Below are 6,001 nucleotides of genomic sequence, written 5' to 3'. Positions count from 1 at the left end.
CATATTTTTGTATTCCTTGCTTGCATGTTTATTTTTAAGTAAAAGTTAAATTCTGCTCATGCTCCAGTGCAGAATTATTTTAATTTTGTGCCAGAGGAAATAACCACAGGATCTGGCAAGTGCACCTTACCTTCTTAATTGAGGTGGTGGGTAGTAACAAGAGTGTTCTCTGAGCAGCCTCTCCTGAGCACAGCATGTTGTTGTGTGTACTTACATAGGTCACTGCGGCCCTCCTGTTCTTGCCATGTGATGTAATGATAGGAAGAAGGCCAGCTGTCTTACCTGTGCCCTCCTTGGCTTATGGCTCTAACACAGCTGGGCTTTTAAGATGCGATGTACCTGCAGGCTTGGGCTAAGGGTTTGCAGAGTTGGACAGCCATGGTGGACAGGTCTGTGTCATGGACATCCCTATTCCAGCATCAAGGATGTAGTGGAAGCAAAGTTTTTACAAATGACGGTGGTGAAGCACTGGAACAGGTTCACCAGAGAGGTGGTAGGTGCTTCATCCCTGGAGACATCCAAGACCAGACTGAACAGGGCTCTGAGCAACCTGATCGAGGTCCCTGCTCATTGCAATGGGTTTGGACTAGATGATCTTTGAGTGTCCCTTCCAACTCAAACAATTATATGATTCTAGGAAGAAGAGGCCAAGGCTGCATGCTGTGGGGTTGGTTTGGGTGGTCTAAGACACCTCTCAATGTGTTTTAGTGGAATGGAGATTATTAGCTTCTATAGTGACTGTAACATGGGCCCTATGTTTGAGGCCATTTATGTCACAGCACGCACTTGTCCCAGTGGTAGCCAAGGAATTTTGTGGCTCATCTAACCACAGCATCTGAACGAGGGAGTGGCACACAGGCTTACCTGTGTGCAGACAGACAGGTGCCACATCACATCTCATGAAGCCTTCCACGGTAGCACTGTGCTCTTTACACCTCTTCGGAGGCAGTCTGAAAAGTCAGAGGGTCGATTCCTTGTACTTGCTATAGCTGTTTTGTGCAGCCTACTGTGATGACAGCAACTAGGTAGGATGTGTGGTGGAGTGGTGGAAATGAAGAAAGGCTTTAATTGTTCCACAGGTGAAATCCCACAGCTGCGCTCTTACACCCTGCAATTTCTCTGACCAGTGTAAGAACACCAGGGTTGAGATCAGGATGGGTCTCACTCCATCATCTGCACCTAAGGACTAAATTAAGTAAAAGGATTATGGTTTTGCCAGATCTTCTGAAGGTATTGCAGGTTGTTCAGACATAGCTCATTTGAACCTTGTCAAGACTGGACTTACCCTGCTGGGTTTGGTATTTAACACAGCTCAGGGACAGCTGGAGCTCCCTGTCCATTGGCACAGAGGTACTCATGTGACAGCAGCATCAGAGGAACATGAAAGTAGCGAGTCTGCAGAGACGGAGCATATCATGTCTGCAGTAGGTGCAGACCAGATAGCCCGGGCTGTGCTCTGCCACCACAGATTGAACATGTGAGAGCACCAGAGAGCTCCAGCCCTGGGAGAGGTGAGGAGGGTTTGTCCCCACCGCAAACATCACCAGTGGGCTGCTGTCAGTGGTCCCACCGCCTACTGTGCCCATGGGCACATGTTCCTGCGGGGTGTGTGGGTCTGCAGACCCACAACTGTGCCAACTCACCCCCAGGGCAAATCCAGGGGATTCTGGTCACTAAGCCGGCACAGAAATCACTTACTGATGATACCCTACCATGTCATATTTACAAAATACAGCCAATATAGATGAAATATCCCCAGACAGTTGTGAGATGGAGCTTGTAATTTTGGGTGCATTTATGAGGTACCTGGGAACTACAAATACAGCACTTCTACAAAGTAATTAAAATCACAGGGTCTGAGTTTCATGTAGCATTGTGGCCATTCAAAGAAAATATTATAATTTGTGCTACGAAATCACAGCAATTGACTTTGAAGGTTCAGTAATGATGGAGCACAGGGACTGCTCCATTTTTCACCATCAGGAAAAGGATGGGGAGAGGGACTCAAAATGTCCATGTTTCCTGGCTCTGTTCCAGCATGCATCCTTACCTTCTGCTTGGCTCTCCCTGTGCTGTCAACACTGACTGCCCTTAACATGACTCTGGCTGTAGCATCAGCATCCAACATTTCTCCATGTTTCAAACTGCAAAAAGTTACTCTCAACACATAAATAAGCATTACAGAGTCCATGTATATGAAGCATTTCTTAGTGCTTAGAAAAAACGCTGTGTTTTGGTAAGACCAGTGAAAAGTTCAAATGAGAACTGCCTAAACAGGATGATAAATCAGTGATTTCTGCTGCAAATTCTGCTTTGCTGACACCAACATTAAAAGTTGTAGTGAGGAAAAAAAAATGGAAGCAAGAGAAATTATAAAGCAAATATTAAATATTGCCTTTCAAGTGCCTTCAAGAGACAGGAAAACAGGAAAATTCCACTGTGTCTACAAAAGTGACTACACACAATGCTGCTTTTGCCACTAGAAACTATTTAAGAGTCTACAAAACAAAACAAAAAAAAGGTTGGAATGCTGTCCCCATATGTCATATTAAAGTACAGTGCTGGAAAATACAACATGTGGGGATGGTTGTTGAGAGAAGCAGCACCACTGTGTTCATAGAAAGGAAGACTGAGGGAAGCTTAAAAAAGAAATAGTGGTGGGAGAGGAACAATGTCGCCTCTGTCCTGTGCACAATAAACAAAGAAAACTGCTCTAACAGTGGACAGATATTCAAGAGAAATAAGAGCAGTCGGTTGCAGCACTGGCAGACAGTCGCCATCACAGGGGTTTGGGAAGACGGTGCTCGCAGATGAATTGGGTCATGTCCCTGGGGGCAGAAAGCCAGGACCTGGCAGAACTTCAGTGGCTGCAGGTGCTCTGGCTTGGCTGTTACTCATGTTGTGAGACACCACAGTGCAGGGCAGGGACACATCATCACCCAATGAGGGGCCCAGGGGTGCCCATGGTGACTCAAATGGAATGGGAGGGAAGGATGAGCTAGCTCATCAGAGCCAGCGATGCCCCGCTTGGACATCAGAGCAAGGTGTTGCTTTGGAGAATGGAAAACCCCACTGTGAGCACACACACCAAGAAATAAAATGCCAATAAAAACATGCATCCAGCTGATGGGATGTGGCTGCTGCTTTCCATGGGTCAACCATGGCTGCATTTTGCAAGGTCCTTCAAAGTGAGGAGGTTTTCCCCTTGACGGGTGATGCCACTGTGGAGGGAGCTGCACTTGCAGAGTTGGGACAAGACATTTCCAACCTGGCTTATTTTACCTCATCAACAGAACAAAAATAGTTTCTCAAAAGCAAAACCTGGCTGACAAAATAGTAACTTTTAATAGGCACCTGTGGCAGGCTAATGCACCAGTGGGGAATGGGCAGCTTCCCAACCCTGACAGCCATCCTGCTCTTCTCCTCTTTGCTCCCCCAGGCCAGGAGGACTGGAATGGAAAAGAGCTTCTGGCCCATCACCTTTGATGACCCAGAACACACTAGTGCAACAAGAATTTACATATCGTAAGGACCATTGCTAAGTCTCATCTGGCTTTAATTCTCCTTGACACTTCTTTTTATTTTTATTTTTTCTTCTTTTTATTTTATTTTTCCTTTTTTTAAAATTATATTTTCTTTTTTTTTCTTCCTTGTTTTTCTTTAGGATGACCTCAATAAACTCAGCTGATGATTCCCAAGCAGCTGGTCCCCAGAGACATGGAGGAGTGGTAGAGAGCAGCAAGACAGGCCGTGCCCTGGGCAGGGTGAGGGGCAGGCAGGGAACAGCTCTGCCCAACTGCCAGTGCCCAGCACAAAGCCTGACTTGACCCAGCCAAGGTTGGCACCAGCGGGGTTGCTTAGCCCTAGAAAGCAGAGGGGGATACATTTTGGAATTAATATGGAAAATTAAGAAGAAAGCTAAGAACTTGCAGGAGGTTGTAGCATGGAGGGTGTTGGGCTCTTCTCTCAAGTAGCAAGTGATAGGACGAGAGGAAATGGCCTCAAGTTGCACATCAGGCTGCACCAGGGTAGGTTCAGATTGGATATTAGGAGAATATTCTGCACAGACAGGGTTGTGAAACACTGGAACAGGCTGCCCAGGGATTTGGTTGAGCCACTATCCCTGGAGGTGTTTAAAAGACGTATAGATGAGGTTCTTACGAACATGGTTTAGTTGCAGTGTTAGATTAATGTCTGGACTTGATGATCTTGAGGGTCTCTTCCAACTGAAACGATTCTGTGATTCTATGATTCTAACTGCATTTTTAGGAAGGGTATTAAATTGCAGAGTCACAAGCACCTGGGGCTGCTGCTTTCATTGCCAGTTTGCACAGGTACCTGTGGCAAAAAAATGTGGCTCTGTCAATGGGCAAGAGCTCATCCTGCAGCAGCATCAGGGTGATGCTGAGCATCTGATACGGCCCAAGAAAAATATTGGTATTAAGAAACAGCCTTGGAAACAATGAGCAGCACCTCCAGGACAGTTCCTGGGAAAATGACTAAGTACTCTGCCACACCCTGTCAGCCTTTCACCTCCCCTTCCCTGGCCCAGCACCAGGGGGTAGGAGGGGTGGCCAAGCCTCAACATCTGGTCACATGTTTCTGACCTACATAGTGCTCAGCTGCTTGAATGGAGACCGTGTCCTCTCACACAATCCCAAGCTTCACCAGGGAGACTGGAGATGTGGATGCAGGATACTTCCCTCTTTGGAAGTTTCTGAGACTATCTTTAAAAATATGCAGAAAGGACTTTTTTAAAAATTTAAAAGATTCAAACTCCACAGTGTCCTTGCTATTCTCCCTGGCCTGACTGGCATCATGCAGCTGTGCCACTCGTGCTTGGTCTGTGCCGCAGTGGGGTAATGTTGCCAGCTCCGAATTCCCATATGGTGATATGCATAATTGGAAAAAGGCATTTGTGGAGCTGCCGTTTGTTGCTCTTCATTTTCCACAGCAACAGAATTGTTTCCTACCAGCTATCTCCTACACTGTATTCCAAAAAACAGCTTTTGTTCTGGAGAAGTATCACTTTGTACCAAAACGCCTGTTACACTGCAGTAAATTGTCTTAAATAGAGATCTCTCCTGCCAGATGTTTGTCTTGGAGCCATTGTCCAAACCCTGTGACAGAAATGAAAGGATGGGGAAAGTGAGACACATGTGACAGAGCTGACACTGTTTCTGGACCAGTGTTATCCTCCATCACTGGCAGCACAGCAGGTCCCCAGGACTTGGTGTACAGTCAGTTAGATGTCCCTACCCTGCACCAGGTCAGAAGAGGTCATTATTGCTTGGGAAACCCCCTTGAGCCCATAAAATGTGATTCTTTCCTCTCCAGCAGCAGTGACTGAGATGCAGCCCAGGCACAGGTTCTGTCCTACCACCACCACCGGGCTGCTGCAGTGAGCAGCCAGAAATATCTTCAGCTCCAGAGGTTTTAGTTTTTCCCCTTTTTCAAACTCTGCACATTGCCCCTTTACACCCTGTGGCACCAAATCCAATTTACTTTCATTTTCAAGCCATATCTAGGTCATACATACTTTATCCTGTTGTGTTTTGTGTTTTTTTTTTCCCAACGATGCACAGATTTCTCTCTCCCTATGGGGCTCCCCAAGCCAAACAAAACTTCACTTTCTCCTCTTAGGAGAGCTGTGAGCATCTCCAGGTCCTCTGCAAGTTGCCCATGTCCACTACAGTTTTTCTAAGTGTGATTTGAACACAAGGCAGAGCTCAGGTGCACATTACAGGCTGACACCGTCATGTATTTTTCTAATTCCTCCTATTTCTAACAAGTACCTGTATTTGTTTTTGAACACTGCTGCCATATTTTCGAGGAGCACAAGACCTTTCATCTGAGTGATCAGGGTGTCCTTTTCAGCGTGCGTGAGAGGAGCTGGGGTTTCCTTGGCATTTATTTTGCATGTGCTGTTATCTAGTACTATTAGTTTTTCCAGCCAAGCCTGCAGCTGCTCAAGGTCAGCTGTAGTCAGGACAAGTCTCAG

Source organism: Columba livia, chromosome Z (assembly GCF_036013475.1).
Source record: "Columba livia isolate bColLiv1 breed racing homer chromosome Z, bColLiv1.pat.W.v2, whole genome shotgun sequence".
Classification (NCBI taxonomy): domain Eukaryota; kingdom Metazoa; phylum Chordata; class Aves; order Columbiformes; family Columbidae; genus Columba; species Columba livia.
Note: the sequence above shows the minus strand (reverse complement) of the source record.